General features: G+C 45.6%; 1 protein-coding gene across 1 annotated transcript in view; it reads left to right on the top strand.

The window, feature by feature from the left end:
* The window catches only part of LOC119179773 (uncharacterized), a 252,867-nt gene that overhangs the window by 235,303 nt on the left and 2,813 nt on the right, over nucleotides 1–14,751 (top strand). The gene's annotated exons all lie outside the window — the stretch shown is intronic.

Raw genomic sequence — 14,751 nt, 5'->3', positions numbered from 1 at the left:
CAGTTTTTAGGTCCTTAAGAGCTTGGCCTTTGATTTCAGCGAAAAAACTGAAAAATTGCGTGTCAGTACCCCTTCAAATCTTCCTGAATTGTGCCATGACGAAACTGGAGAGAGGTGTGCGTGTGTTCTTTCGCTTGCACACCTGTCTAGCCCATCCATGCCTGTGCACTTGAGCATGCTGCTTGCTACTCTTTTTTGTTATGACCAAGTCATTGTTAAATAATAGTTTATATATATATATATATTTATTTATTTATTTATTTATTGTACCCTCAAGGCCCGAGGTCACTACAGAGGGGAGTGGTGAATAGAAAATTATACAAATTTGGGTAGTAAATAACAGAACAAGAATGTAATACAACAGTGCAATAAAACAAACGACAAGAAATATTAGTACATACAATTAAGTTAAGACATTTGAAACTTAATTAAAGGCAGTGCTAACAGCCACAGTGGTGTAGTGGTTAAGATACTCGACTGCTTATTCGACAGTTGTGGGATCGAATCTTGGCTGTGGCGGTTGCGTTTTCAATGGGGACGAAAATGGTTGAGACCCATGTTTATGTTAAAGAACTCCAGGTGGTTGAAATTTCCCGAGCCCTCCACTACGGTGTCTTTCATAATCATATCATGGTTTTGGGACGTCAAACCCTATCAATTATCATTGAAGGCAATGCATTTTGCAGCTTTCACACGCATCTACCCTTTCAGAGAAAATGGCATATAAATTGAAGGCCATTTTCGCCCTGTGTCAGATAAAATTAGAAATACTTTTCAAAATATTTAATGCATCGTCATGCGTAGTAATACGTCGAACACATTTGTGCATGCTATAAATGCAGAAAACACTTAGAAAGATGTCAAGTGTTACTGCAGTGCATATATGTGCTGCTCTTTTTTGTGTACTTTGTGGAAGTAATGCTTTGAAATTGGACTACTTAGTAATCTATTTTCTACTGCTTCTGTGCTATTAAAGATAAGCACAGCTGCTTTATTATCAGAAATGAGTGGTATCGCTTTACTTGTCTTGGTGTGGAGATTTACCTGTGGTAACCAGTGTTAAAAATTATGAGAGGGACTGTCGTGTTACAGTAAACAACAGAGGGTCTATGTTTGCAACAGTTGCTTTGATGCACCTAAATGATAATGCCTTGTACCTCTCTGAAGTTGACAGAACTTTAAATTATTCATTAACGTGAAGCATTCTTTAGACAACTGATCTTTAAATAGGCTGATGATTTTAATACCTTAATTGTTTGTCGCCTCCAGTACAAACCATGACCAATGCTGGTTTAATTCATTCCATAGAATATCAGACATTCTCTTTCCTCTTCTAGATGAGCACGACTGTTTATAGTGTAGTGAAGGTCATACAGAGGTAAGCTTGAATTTTTTTCAGTGTAGAGAAAGCAGAAACTTGCAAAGCGTCGCAAAGGATTGTGGTATAGCTTATTGTACCGCATTCTAGCATGATCATTTTAGAAGCATCGCTTTTAACCTCACCTCGCTTCAGTGTTTAGAGGCCACTTGTCCCCCGCAGGGGCGTCTGTGCAAGCAGGCGTTTGGTGTGTAGCGACACCACGGACCCGAGCTAACGGGGGGGTTTAGACTCCCTCCCACGCCTATCCGTGCGTGGCTTTGCCGTGTCCAGGGAAAAGGGGATCCTGGGGGTTGAGCTGACGCTGGGTGATCGGACCTTTAAGGCCCCCCCTGCAGAGGTAACACACCCCTTTGGCCCCGGCTTCACGTAGACGGCACCCCTGGGCTGACCCACCCACGGGAAATCGGCAGTCGCCTTTTCCTATCTCTCTCCCCTAAAACATCGATCGTCTTTATCTCTAACTTTTAGTCTGTCCTGTCTACTTATCTCTTCGGTTTACTTCCAATTTTACTGTTGGCAAGGGTTAACCCTGTGAAAATAGCCTACCTTGGCCTAGGCGCATTGGGTTATGGCAGTGTTCTACGGCTGACGTCTGCAAGCTTTCAGCACCTGCAAACTTGCAGCGTCCCCTTGTTGGGCTTCGTGGTGGGTGGCCGCCAACGCTGCTGAACAAAGATAAGACCGGCATGCAAGGAGCATTCATTCCCCCTACTGTCTGATCGTATCGGCCTAAAGCGGGTACGCACCGATGACATAAACTTTTTCAACCAGCCAATAGAAAATTTTCCCCATTTCCACATCATTTACTGTGAAGAAACTGGAAAGCAAGCCAGGACCGTATCTTCTTTCGTAGTTGCCAGGTGTCTTACTGAAGCTTTCGGGGCTAGATACAAAGTAACTAAAATGGCTAGCGGAGACCTTCTTCTCGAAATTCGGGACAAAGAACAATTTGTAAAGCTAGACGGACTCTCAAAGTTTGGTGACGTACCGATCATCGTAACACCACACAGATCTATGAACGTAACTCGCGGAGTGGTATCTGACGCAGACCTACTTGACCTGGCCGAAACTGAACTTTTGGAGGGGTGGAAGAGCGAAAATGTCACTATTGTATTGAGAATTATCATCAGAAGAGATAATAAGGAAACACCGACGAAACACTTAATACTCACCTTTGCATCCAGTAAACTACCAGAATCTATTCAAACAGGGTACACCAAGACACCTATCAGGCCGTACATACCGAACCCTCGTCGTTGCTTCCAGTGCCAGAGGTAGGGCCATGGCTCTAAAAGCTGTCGCGGTCGCCAGACTTGTGCACAATGTGGAGTCCTAGGCCACGTGTCTGAGAACTGAAAACAACCGCCACACTGTGTAAACTGCGAAGGAAACCATGCCGCATATTCACGCTCCTGCACATACTGGAAAAAAGAAAAAGAAATAATTACGTTGAAGGTGAAGGAGAACATTTCATTTAAGGAAACACTATTCTATTGACCTACATACGCTGATGCGGCGCGTTAGGCGGCACCGCCGCACCAGCCCTCGCCACTTCTCCGGCCCGCGCATACCGAGCCGGTGGTTGTGGCACCTGCCCCCAAGGCGGCTGTAGCCCAGGCTACACCGCCTACTCCCAAACAGAGACCGGAGACTCCAGAGTCCTCGGGTCTCAAGACCTCACCTCACCAAGCGAGGCCCGAAATTCGAACTAACAGCCCGCACGTGCGGGCATCCAGTGCCTCCGAGGAGGCAATGGATATGTTGGTACCCTTGGTGCCGAAAGAGCGGCGTGGCTCCTTGGAGCGCGCCAAGAAAACGAAAAAACAGATAACAGGGCCTAGTGACGGCCCTGTTAAGTGAACTCAAACTCCCTGTCTAAACAGCTACTCGCTTTTCGTACACACAGCAATATTTTACATTCACCATGAACAGTCAAATGTACAATGGAACGTCAGGGGTCTTCTCAGAAACCTCGATGACATTCAAGAACTTTTACACGAACACTCACCAAAAGTGCTGTGTGTACAAGAAACACACCTTAATTCAAAAGACACAAATTTTCTTCGTAAATACGTTATTTTCCGAAAGGACCGTGTTGATGCCATGACATCATCCGGAGGTGTTGCCATCATAGTGAATAAAGGAATTGCATGCATACACTTAGAACTCCAAACATCCCTTGAGGCAGTGGCTGTTCGAGCGGTTCTTTTTGATAAATTAATCACAATCTGCACTATTTACATTCCTCCTAGCTATCAGCTGCAGAAACGTGATTTACACTCTTTAATTGATGAACTTCCGGAACCTTATATTGTCCTTGGAGACTTTAATGCACATAGCAGGCTATGGGGTGACTCTCGGTATGACTCGCGAGGTCGACTGATTGAACAGTTCCTTCTCTCGTCGAGCGCGTGTCTCCTAAATCGAAAAGAACCAACCTGTTATAATCTCGCTAATAACACCTACTCCTCCATAGACCTAAGCATAGTATCTCCATCTCTTGTTGCCTCAACTCCAGTTGAAAGTCGTCAGTAATCTGTGCGGAAGTGACCACTTCCCCGTAATTGTGAGCACAACTACAGTAACTGAGTGTCCACCACGTGTTACCAAGTGGCTCATAAACAGAGCCGACTGGGAACAGTTTTATACCATCGCTCGTCTAGGTTGGAATGACATATGTACTTTGAACATTGAGGTTGCTGTCGACTACTTCACAGCGTTTTTGATTGATGCTGCAACAAAATGCATCCCACAAACAAATGGACAACCTAAAAAACGGCGTGTGCCTTGGTGGAACTCTGAAGAATGTTTCACATAATCGAAAGTTGCCTGTCAAACCGGACATTCCGTGACCGAGTGGGCACGGTTCTTTCCCAAACATTTGTCCAGGAAACAGGCGTGCCACAAGGTGGTGTACTTAGCTGCACACATTTTCTCATCAAAATGAATTCCTTGCGCTTGTCCATCCCTCGCAATATGTTTTATTGTACATATGTCGATGACGTCCAGCTTGGCTTTTGATCTCGCAATCTGGCAATGTGTGAGCTGCAGGTTGAGTTAGGTTTAAACAAGGTCTCCAAATGGGCAGAGGAAAACGGATTCCGACTGAACCCACAAAAAAGCACGTGTGTCTTGTTCTCCCGAAATTGAGGCAAGCACTCAGAACCCGACATTGAACTGAACTGTCAACGTCTGTCTGTTAATGCGGAGCATAAATTCTTAGGATTAATCTTGGACAACAAGTTGACCTTCGTACCGCACATCAAGTATCTGAAAACAAAAAGTTTAAAAGCCATGAATATTTTAATAGTGTTGTCACGTACTGCGTGGGGTAGTGACAGGCAATGTCTCATGAACCTTTATAGAAGCCTCATCCGCACCCGCTTAGATTATGGGGCCTTGTTTATCAGTCTGCGACTCAAAGTGCTTTGAACAGGCTGGACCCGGTGCACCATTTGGGCATCCGCCTTTCTACGGGTGCTTTTCGCACCAGCCCCGTAGAAAGCCTTTATGTTGAGTCAAATGAGTGGTCGCTTCATCTGCAGACAACTTAAATGTCCTTTGTTTATTTCCTTAAGGTGAAAGCAGACAAGAAGCACCCCTCATACTCTACTATCAATGATTTGTCGAGCTCAATTCTGTTTCAAAACAGGCCTTCGATGAGGCAGCCCTTCTCAGTTTACCTGAAGAGTCTAGCTGAGGAAACTGGAGTCTCACTTGAACACAGTTTAATGGCTCCTGTAGCATACCCGCCGCCGTGGCAATGGCAGACTATAGATTGCGATGTGTCTTTTCTAGAAGTTACAAAACATGCGCCTATTGCCCATATCTGAACATACTTCCTGGAACTTCAACACAAATACACACGTCTTGAGTTCTTTACAGATGCCTCCAAGTCTAACTCCTCTGTGTCCTACGCTGCTGTCGGCCCATCCTTTTCGGATGCTGGCGCTCTACATCCAGGCACAAGTATCTTCACTGCGGAAGCTTATGCGAAACTTGTGGCGGCTAAACACATCAAACAATTACAAATACAAAAAGCAGTAATTTATACGGACTCCCTCAGTGTGGTAACGGCTCTTCACACTCTTAATAATTCAAAATCCCAGTTCTTGTCTCACTTTACTCTATTTTGTGCACACTCTACACACTCAAACAGCATGTTGTAGTGTGCTGGGTGCCAGGGCACCGTGAGATTCAAGGCAACGTGAGGGCGGATCAGCTTGCTGCATCCGTCCACGAAAGCACTGCCACTACACCCATACCAATCCCGGCCCTTGATCTTAAGCCGTTTCTGAAACGAAAGCTCAGGGACTACTGGCAGAGCAAGTGGGATATACACACGCAAAACAAGCTACACGTTATCATGCAACACCTTGGCCATTGGCCACCAGTATCAATATCACGTCTAACAGAGGTAACGCTAACAAGGCTCAGGATAGGACACACATACACGACACACTCATATCTTTTGTCCGGTGGCAATCCACCATTGTGTGATAGATGTGGTGAGGCATTAACAGTTCTTCACGTTTTAATCCAGTGTAAACAATTAGACCCTCTAAGAAGACAACACTTTCCATTACCCTACCGACAACATATACCATTACACCCCGCAATGTTTGTCGTTAGGGAACCACTTTCACACATAAACCATTGCTAGCTTTTTTAACAGATGTCGGTTTTCACCATGTAATATATCCAGGCATTGCGTAGCGCGACCTCTTAAGAGAGGTTGCTGCTGCAGTGACTACAGTTAATAGCACTTGCCTCACAGCCATTGGACACAAGGGCGCTGATGAGGCACTTGTGCTAGCGCCAAATATTTTTACACGTTTTTATTATCAAATCCTTTGTCCCCCTTTTTACTATGCATATCACACCACTGTCATGATGTTAATACTTATGTTTTTACCCGCATTATCGCGAGCAATTTTAAGGCCCCTATACAGCCACGCAACATGTCATTGTCCACATCTCTACTCATTGAAATGGCGCTTTTTGGCCATCAATTGGCCCTTGTGCCATAAAGCGCCACAAATCATCACCACATCATCCATCTCTTGAGCCTCTACTCCAGTGGAAAGTCGTCAGTTATCCATACGGAAGTCACTACTTCCCCGTAATTTTGAGCACAACCACAGCAACTGAGTGTCCACCATGTATACCCAAATGGCTCATAAAGAGAGCCGACTGGGAACGGTTTTATACCATCGCTCCTATAGACTGGAGTGACATGTGTACTTTGTGCATTGATGTTGCGGTCAACTACTTCACAGCGTTTTTGATTGTTGCTGCAACAAAATGCATCCCACAAACAAATGGGCACCCTAAAAAACGTCGTGTGCCTTGGTGGAACTCCGAATGTCGAAACGCGCGCAAACAGCGAAACAGACATATTGCAAGATGTTTCAGCGCGCGAACAAAGGAAAAAGGACAGGGTAGACAGAAAGAGCGCTGCTTCCAACTAACTTTATTTGACAGAGTGCCAAGAATATATACTGCTAAAAAGGATGATAACAGAGCATGAAGGTAAAGGCACGCCTAATCTACACATCAGTAACAAACACGTGTGAAAGGTCCTCTATTGCCTCAAAGCCCAGCTAGGTAATCACGTTCAGCCTGTGATAAAGCAATCGATGATGTGCTTACACATTTATCTCCTAGCAAGTGTATTTTTTCGGCTTCAATAATTTCTCGGGTAAGCTGATCCCTGTGCCTTGCCAATATTGAGCACTGATCAAAGAGAGGGGTGCACCCACAATCTCGGCAATGAATGCCAAGATGCCCTTGTACCACATTGTGCACATTGTTTCGGTGTTCTCGGAGGCGGTCATTTATGCACCTGCCGGTTTGCCCGACATAGATGCACCCACACGTCAGTGGAATCAAGTAAACGACTCCCACTGCGCATGGGATGTAGCGTGTTCTGTGCGCGACAGAGCACGAGGCAGAATTTGCACGAGGTGAATTGACCCGTTTGCAAAGCCTCTGCAATTTTTCCGGGGCAGAAAAAACCACAAAAACGTTGGCGTCTCGAGCAATCTTTTTTAGCCTGTGTGATACGTCGTGCACGTAAGGCAGTACGACAGGCCGGCTCTTTCGGACACTGTTTCGCTTATCCGGTTTGTCGCCTCGCTTCAAGACAGTGACCAGCTTTTCCGCCACCGAAACGAGAACATGCGTGGGGTACCCAGCTTTGGTGAGCCGCTCTACTTGTAGAGCAAAGCTGTGGTGTACCATGTGGGGGCATGACTTCTTTAAGGCATTGACAAGGCAGAGGTTAGCGATGCCCCGCTTGACCAATTTAGAGTGAGCCGAGCTGAAAGGCAGAAGAGGCTTGCCGCTTCTTGGTTCATACATCCAGCAAACATGCCGGGAGTCTAACAAAAGCTTCAAATCTAGAAACTTCAGGTTGTTATCAGTGGGTGATTCATGGGTTAGAACTAGTGGTTTCAGGCATTCCCGGAAAACACTCAACACGTCAGAGGAAATGGTCTGAAAATTTTGACTATCACATTTCAACAACACTAAGTAATCATCAACAAAACGGCAAACTTTAAAAACTACAGAGTCGTCAAGCTTGTTTGACAAGACACGATCATGATGTGCTAAAAATATGTCACTAAGAATGGGTGCCAAACATGAACCAATACATATTCCACTTTTTTGTAAGTAGTTTTTGTCCTCCCATGATACGAAAGTGGCCTTCAAATAAAAACTGAGTAATTCTAATAAGCTGCTGTTGTGAATTCCAGTACGCGTTTGAAACGCTGATGATCCTAACCTGTCTATGGATTCCTCTACACATTTAAGTAGTTGGTCATGTGGCAAAGAGTAATACAAGTCCTTAATATCCACAGACATTGCCTGGAGTCCTGTGTTAGTTCGTCCAATGAAGTCAATAACAGCGTCAGAGTTCTTGACCAAAAAAGGATCGTCTATTGTTATATGTTTTAGCTTTTCCTGCAAGAAAAGCGCTACAGACTTTTGCCAGGTCCCCCTTTCTGTTACAATGACCCTCAATGGGCAGTCAATTTTGTGAGTTTTCGCAGAAAAGAACATGTCAAGGCTAAGCTTTTTGCAACTATCTATCGCCTTCGCAAGCTTTTGAAACCCCAGGGCCCCGGTAAGAGTTTTCGCACGCTTCTTAAGCTTATCCAGACCTATCTCATCATTCTCGTTGAAAAGAGACTGCATTGCTTGCATAGCTTTCACCTTAAACATTGAACGAGGAAGAACCGCAAAACCACCTTCCTTGTCAGCCGGCAGAAGTGACAAGGAATGTGCCTTTAGGTACGCGACAGTGCTTCCTGTATTGACAACTTTGTTCGAAGGCTTACATCTCGAGAGCACCTGCACGCCTTGAGCAACACATCTATCACATTCAGAGTCAGGAGCACGACGGGCGACTTGCCTGACCAGAGTGAGGAGCTCGTGCGGTGTTCTTGAAGGTGCCACCGCGTACTTTGGTCCGAGGCATAGGGTGTGCTTAACGTTGTCGGGAAGAAAAGCATCCCCGAGAACATGCACACAGTCCTTAGCAGCTGGAGACTTCCTTGGTGTGATGGCCCGCAGGTAAGTGAGCGTCTGGCGCCACATGAACTCGACGTTTCGGTCTACGAGGCTTGAGAGTTCACGACACTTCTTCTGTTTAGCTGCTGTGCGTTCGTTTCCTAGAATTTGTAGTTGCAGGGCTTGACGGTACAGTCGAGCCTGCCGAAGCCATTCTGAGCGTAGAATCTTGGATACTCTTAAACCATGGCCAACCGAGGGAGTGAGGCCACCAAACAATGCCTTGACTTCGGGAAGAAGTATCTTTAGCCGGATGCAGTACGCCAATGAGCGTGCGCGGCAAGCAGCCACACTGATTAAACTGACGAGAAGAGAAGGGCTTGTAGAAGAGGAGATATAGATGCCCGATGTACTAGAAATGTAACTCACAAGAGTGGAAACTTGGGCTAGTTGGTGCGTAGTCATATTGCAAGATGTTTCAGCGCGCGAACAAAGGAAAAAGGACAGGGTAGACAGAAAGAGCGCTGACTTCCAACTAACTTTATTTGACAGAGTGCCAAGAATATATACTGCTAAAAAGGATGATAACAGAGCATGAAGGTAAAGGCACGCCTAATCTACACATCAGTAACAAACACGTGTGAAAGGTCCTCTATTGCCTCAAAGCCCAGCTAGGTAATCACGTTCAGCCTGTGATAAAGCAATCGATGATGTGCTTACACATTTATCTCCTAGCAAGTGTATTTTTTCGGCTTCAATAATTTCTCGGGTAAGCTGATCCCTGTGCCTTGCCAATATTGAGCACTGATCAAAGAGAGGGGTGCACCCACAATCTCGGCAATGAATGCCAAGATGCCCTTGTACCACATTGTGCACATTGTTTCGGTGTTCTCGGAGGCGGTCATTTATGCACCTGCCGGTTTGCCCGACATAGATGCACCCACACGTCAGTGGAATCAAGTAAACGACTCCCACTGCGCATGGGATGTAGCGTGTTCTGTGCGCGACAGAGCACGAGGCAGAATTTGCACGAGGTGAATTGACCCGTTTGCAAAGCCTCTGCAATTTTTCCGGGGCAGAAAAAACCACAAAAACGTTGGCGTCTCGAGCAATCTTTTTTAGCCTGTGTGATACGTCGTGCACGTAAGGCAGTACGACAGGCCGGCTCTTTCGGACACTGTTTCGCTTATCCGGTTTGTCGCCTCGCTTCAAGACAGTGACCAGCTTTTCCGCCACCGAAACGAGAACATGCGTGGGGTACCCAGCTTTGGTGAGCCGCTCTACTTGTAGAGCAAAGCTGTGGTGTACCATGTGGGGGCATGACTTCTTTAAGGCATTGACAAGGCAGAGGTTAGCGATGCCCCGCTTGACCAATTTAGAGTGAGCCGAGCTGAAAGGCAGAAGAGGCTTGCCGCTTCTTGGTTCATACATCCAGCAAACATGCCGGGAGTCTAACAAAAGCTTCAAATCTAGAAACTTCAGGTTGTTATCAGTGGGTGATTCATGGGTTAGAACTAGTGGTTTCAGGCATTCCCGGAGCGCTCTTTCTGTCTACCCTGTCCTTTTTCCTTTGTTCGCGCGCTGAAACATCTTGCAATATGACTACGCACCAACTAGCCCAAGTTTCCACTCTTGTGAGCGAAACAGAGCATGGAGGTTGCTTCAGAACTCACCGACAGCCGAAAATCTTCAAATCTTTAAGAAAATAAAGTCTCAGGCCAGGCGAACGCGTCGGCAGGCCAGAAGAGGAAGTAGGCAAAAATTTTTTATTAGGGATCAATTCATACACATAGGAGGCTAAAGTCTGGAACATGGTTGGCACGGTAGCAGGAAGACAAGCACACACACTCCCACTCGTAAACACACAAGGTGACATCTTGAAGGTCAGGCGAACTTCCTTGGTGCACACTTCGAGCGGGTGTCGAGCTCGTCACACTATATTGACGCTTTCCAAATACAGAATAAGAATAGAAAACACAAACTCGAACACAAATGTACTAGATACGAGGCGTACAACCAAGCTTTCAGCTTAGCTGAGCTCCAAATATCACTGAACTCCTGCAGTGATTCCGCTCCCGGTTCTGACCGTGTGATGTATGAAATCCTAAAAAAAGCTACCAATCGAAACTCAAAAAACCTTACTGTTGTGTTGTGTTGTGTTTGTACAATGCTATCTGGTTCTCTGGCACTATCACTACTTCCTGGAAAGAGGCTATTGTTATTCCCATTTCGAAACAGGGCAAGGACCCTTCTTTAGTTTTGAGTTACAGGCCTATTGCACTTACAAGCTGCTTATGCAAACTTCTCGAAAAAATGATAAACTGCCGACTTGTACATTTCCTTGAAACGAACAATTTGCTCGACCCATTTCTGTGCGGGTTTCGAAAGAGTAGATCCACCACCGACCACCTTGTTCGTATCGAGGCACAGATCAGAAACGCTTTCGTTCATAAGCAATTCTTCCTCTTTGTGTTCCTTGATATTGAAAAAGCTGATAATACAACATGGCGCTTTGGAATACTAAGAGACCTGTCCGACCTTGGCGTGCGTGGCAGAATGTTCACTCTAATCAAAAGCTACCTGTCAAACAGGACATTCTGAGTTCGAGTAGGCAGCATTCTTTCCCAAACATTTGTCCAAGAAACAGGCGTGCCACAAGGTAGTGTACTTAGTTGCACACTTTTTCTCATCAAAATGAATTCTTTGCACTTGTCCATCTCTCGCAATATGTTTTATTGTACATATGTCAATGACGTTCAGCTTGATCTTGCAATCTGGCCATGTGTGAGCGCCAGGTTCAGCATAGTTTAAACAAAGTCTCCAATTGGGCTGAACAAAACGGGTTCCGTCTGAATGCACAGAAGAGCACGTCTCTTGTTCTCCAGGAAGAGAGGCATTTATCCAGAACCCGATATTCAACTGCATGGTCAACGTCTCTGTTAATACTGAACACAAATTCTTAGGCATAATCTTGGACACCAAGCTAACCTTCATAGCACACATCAAATATTTAATAAACAAGTGCATAAAAACATTCTAAAAGTGTTGTCACACACTACGTGGGGAAGCGACTAGAAGTGTTTAATGAATTTGTATAAAAGCCTTGTACGTACCCGCCTAGACTATAGAATAGCATATCAGTCTGCGACATCTACTGCCCTTAAAATGCTTGATCGTATTCATCATCTAGGCACCCGTCTCTCTACGGGTGCTGTTCGCACTAGCCCCGTGGAAAGCCTGTACGTTGAATAGAACAAATGGTCGCTCCACCTACAGAGATGTTAAATGTCTTTAAAATATTAACTTGATGTAAACGCAGAGAAGGATCACCCATCACAAACCACAATCAAAAACCTGTCAAGCCTTGCTGTGTTTGAAAAACGGCCTTCTATGAGACAGCCCTACTCATTCCGTGTGAGGGGCCTAGCGAAGAAAACAGGTGTGCCACTTGAAGACCATTTGATGACTCCCACAGTATGCCTGCCCCCGTGGAAGTGGCAGGTGATAGATTGTGACGTGTCTTCCTTGGAGGTTACGAAAATGCACCAATTGCACATATCCAGACATACTTCTTATAACTACAACGGAAATACAAATTTCCTGAGTTCTTTACGGATGCTTCAAAGTCCAACACTGCTGTCTCGTACGCAGTTGTCGGAAATCTTTTTTGGAAGCTGGAGTCTTGCACTCTCATACAAGCATTTTCACCGGTGAAGCTTATGCGATACTTGCGGTTGTTAAACACATTAAACAAATAGAACTACACAAGGCATTAATTTACACAGAATTCGTAAGCGTAGTAAAAGCTCTGAAAACTCTTGAAAAGCACAAAAACCTTGTTCTTGTCTCGCTTTATTCACTATTATGTACAGTCTACTCATCCAAGTAGCATGTTGTTGTCTGTTGGGTGCCAGGACATCGCGAAATACAAGGCAACGTTCTGGTGGACCAGCTAGCTGGATCCACCAACAAAACCGCTACCAATACATTGATACCGATTTCGGCACTCGACTGAAAACCTTTTCTAAAGCAAATGCTCAGGGGTTATAATAGCAGAGGATATGGGACACACACAAAGGTAATAGATTGCATGTCATCCAGCCGCAACTTGGTCACTGGCTACCAGTATCAAAATTACGCCACACAGAAGTAATAATGCCACGTTCCATTTCCCAAGTTTTTGTTATCGTCCCAAAACACCACACGATTCTCAGCGCAAACCGCGCCTGCCGTTTTCGTGAAGGTTCCGGACTGTAGTAGATCATTTCGATAAGATCACGCCCACTGTGCGAACGGTACAGATTGTTCTGGAACCTACGCCACCGCCAGCGATAACGCTAGAACTTTCGACGGCAAGAGTGTAAATGCGGACGCGCTTCGCCGCTTGTCAGTTGTTGATCGAAGGCCGACGCTCCGTTCGCCTCTATTAGTCCGAGACTGCTATCTGTACAAGACTGCTGCTGTAATTGGACTTTCCGTTTACCGGGCACAGGTTCGCCCAAATAAACAGTTAAATCCCAACACGAAGTCTTCTGTCTTCGGCCACGTCACGACTCCGTGACAATACTTACAAGGTTAAGAAGATGATATACATACACTACACATTTATTTCTTTTGTCTGGTGGCAATCCACTTTTGTGTGATAGATGTGGAGAAGCGCTCACCATACCTCACATTCTGATCCAGTGTAAAGAATTAGACACGCTGAGAAGACAACACTTTTGATTACCCTACCGACTGCAGATACGATTTTATCCTGCAATGTTCGTCGGTAGGGAACCACTTTTCACACATAAATCGTCGTTAGCTTTTTTTGAGAGAAGTTCGTGCATTTCATATCATATACCCAAGCATTCCGTAGCGCGACCTCTCCAGAGAGGTCTCCGCTGCGGTGGCTACACTCAACAAAGTACTTGCCCCATGGCCCTTTGACGCAAGGGTGTGAACTATCGACGCACTTGTGCTAATGACATACATGTCCGCCATGGTTTTCATTATCACAAACTCTCGGCATCCATTAACACCACACACTTTTCACGGCATGGTCATGATTTTATTCTATGTTTTTACCCGCTTTAGGCCGAGCAATTTTAAGGCCCCTATACAGCCGCTAATCACAATTATTGTTCACATCTCTTGTCCCATGAACTGGTGCTCTTTGGCCATCAAATGGCCCTTGCGTCACAAAGCACCAAACATTATCAATCACTGAATGCCACTTGAAAATTCGGCTGTTAAACACTGCGACTTCGAATCCAGGATGTAAACTTGCTTGGTCTCTTGTGCCTTTGCCGTAGTACGTTTTCTGCTGCTGGCGGATCTCCTTGAGCCTTGCCGCCACCTGCTTGGGAGGCATTGTGTTAGGCTCTAGTAGCTTGGTGTGAACAGGCAGCCGTGTTCTTGTTCTTCTTCCCATCAGTCGCTAGACTGGGGACTGCAACAGCTTGTCTCTTGGAGTGTTTCTCCACTCAAGTAAGACGTAAAACCCTGGGTTCCCGTAGGTGGTCTTATGAAGAAGTTTCTTTTTGCCTTTTGGACGGCTCGTTCCGCCGTCCCATTGGACCGTGGATAGTGCAAACTCGATGTGGTGTGCTCGATGTCACACTGACTTATGTATTCAGCAGACTTGTGGCTGTTAAATGGTGGTCCATTGTCGCTGATAAGCTTACGAGGTAGACCATGAGTAGCGAGGACTACTTGGCAAAACATGATGACGGCTTCAGCAGTCGTGTGCTTTAGGCGTCGAATCTCAAAGTAGAACGAGTAGAAGTCGACAATGACCATATATTCCTCTCCCTCGTGGCAGAAAAAATCGATGCCAACTGTTTGCCAGGGTAGTTTGGGTATTTCGTGGC

The sequence above is a fragment of the Rhipicephalus microplus genome, chromosome 7 (assembly GCF_043290135.1).
Source record: "Rhipicephalus microplus isolate Deutch F79 chromosome 7, USDA_Rmic, whole genome shotgun sequence".
Lineage (NCBI taxonomy): Eukaryota > Metazoa > Arthropoda > Arachnida > Ixodida > Ixodidae > Rhipicephalus > Rhipicephalus microplus.
Note: the sequence above shows the minus strand (reverse complement) of the source record. Positions and strands in the feature narration are given on the sequence as shown.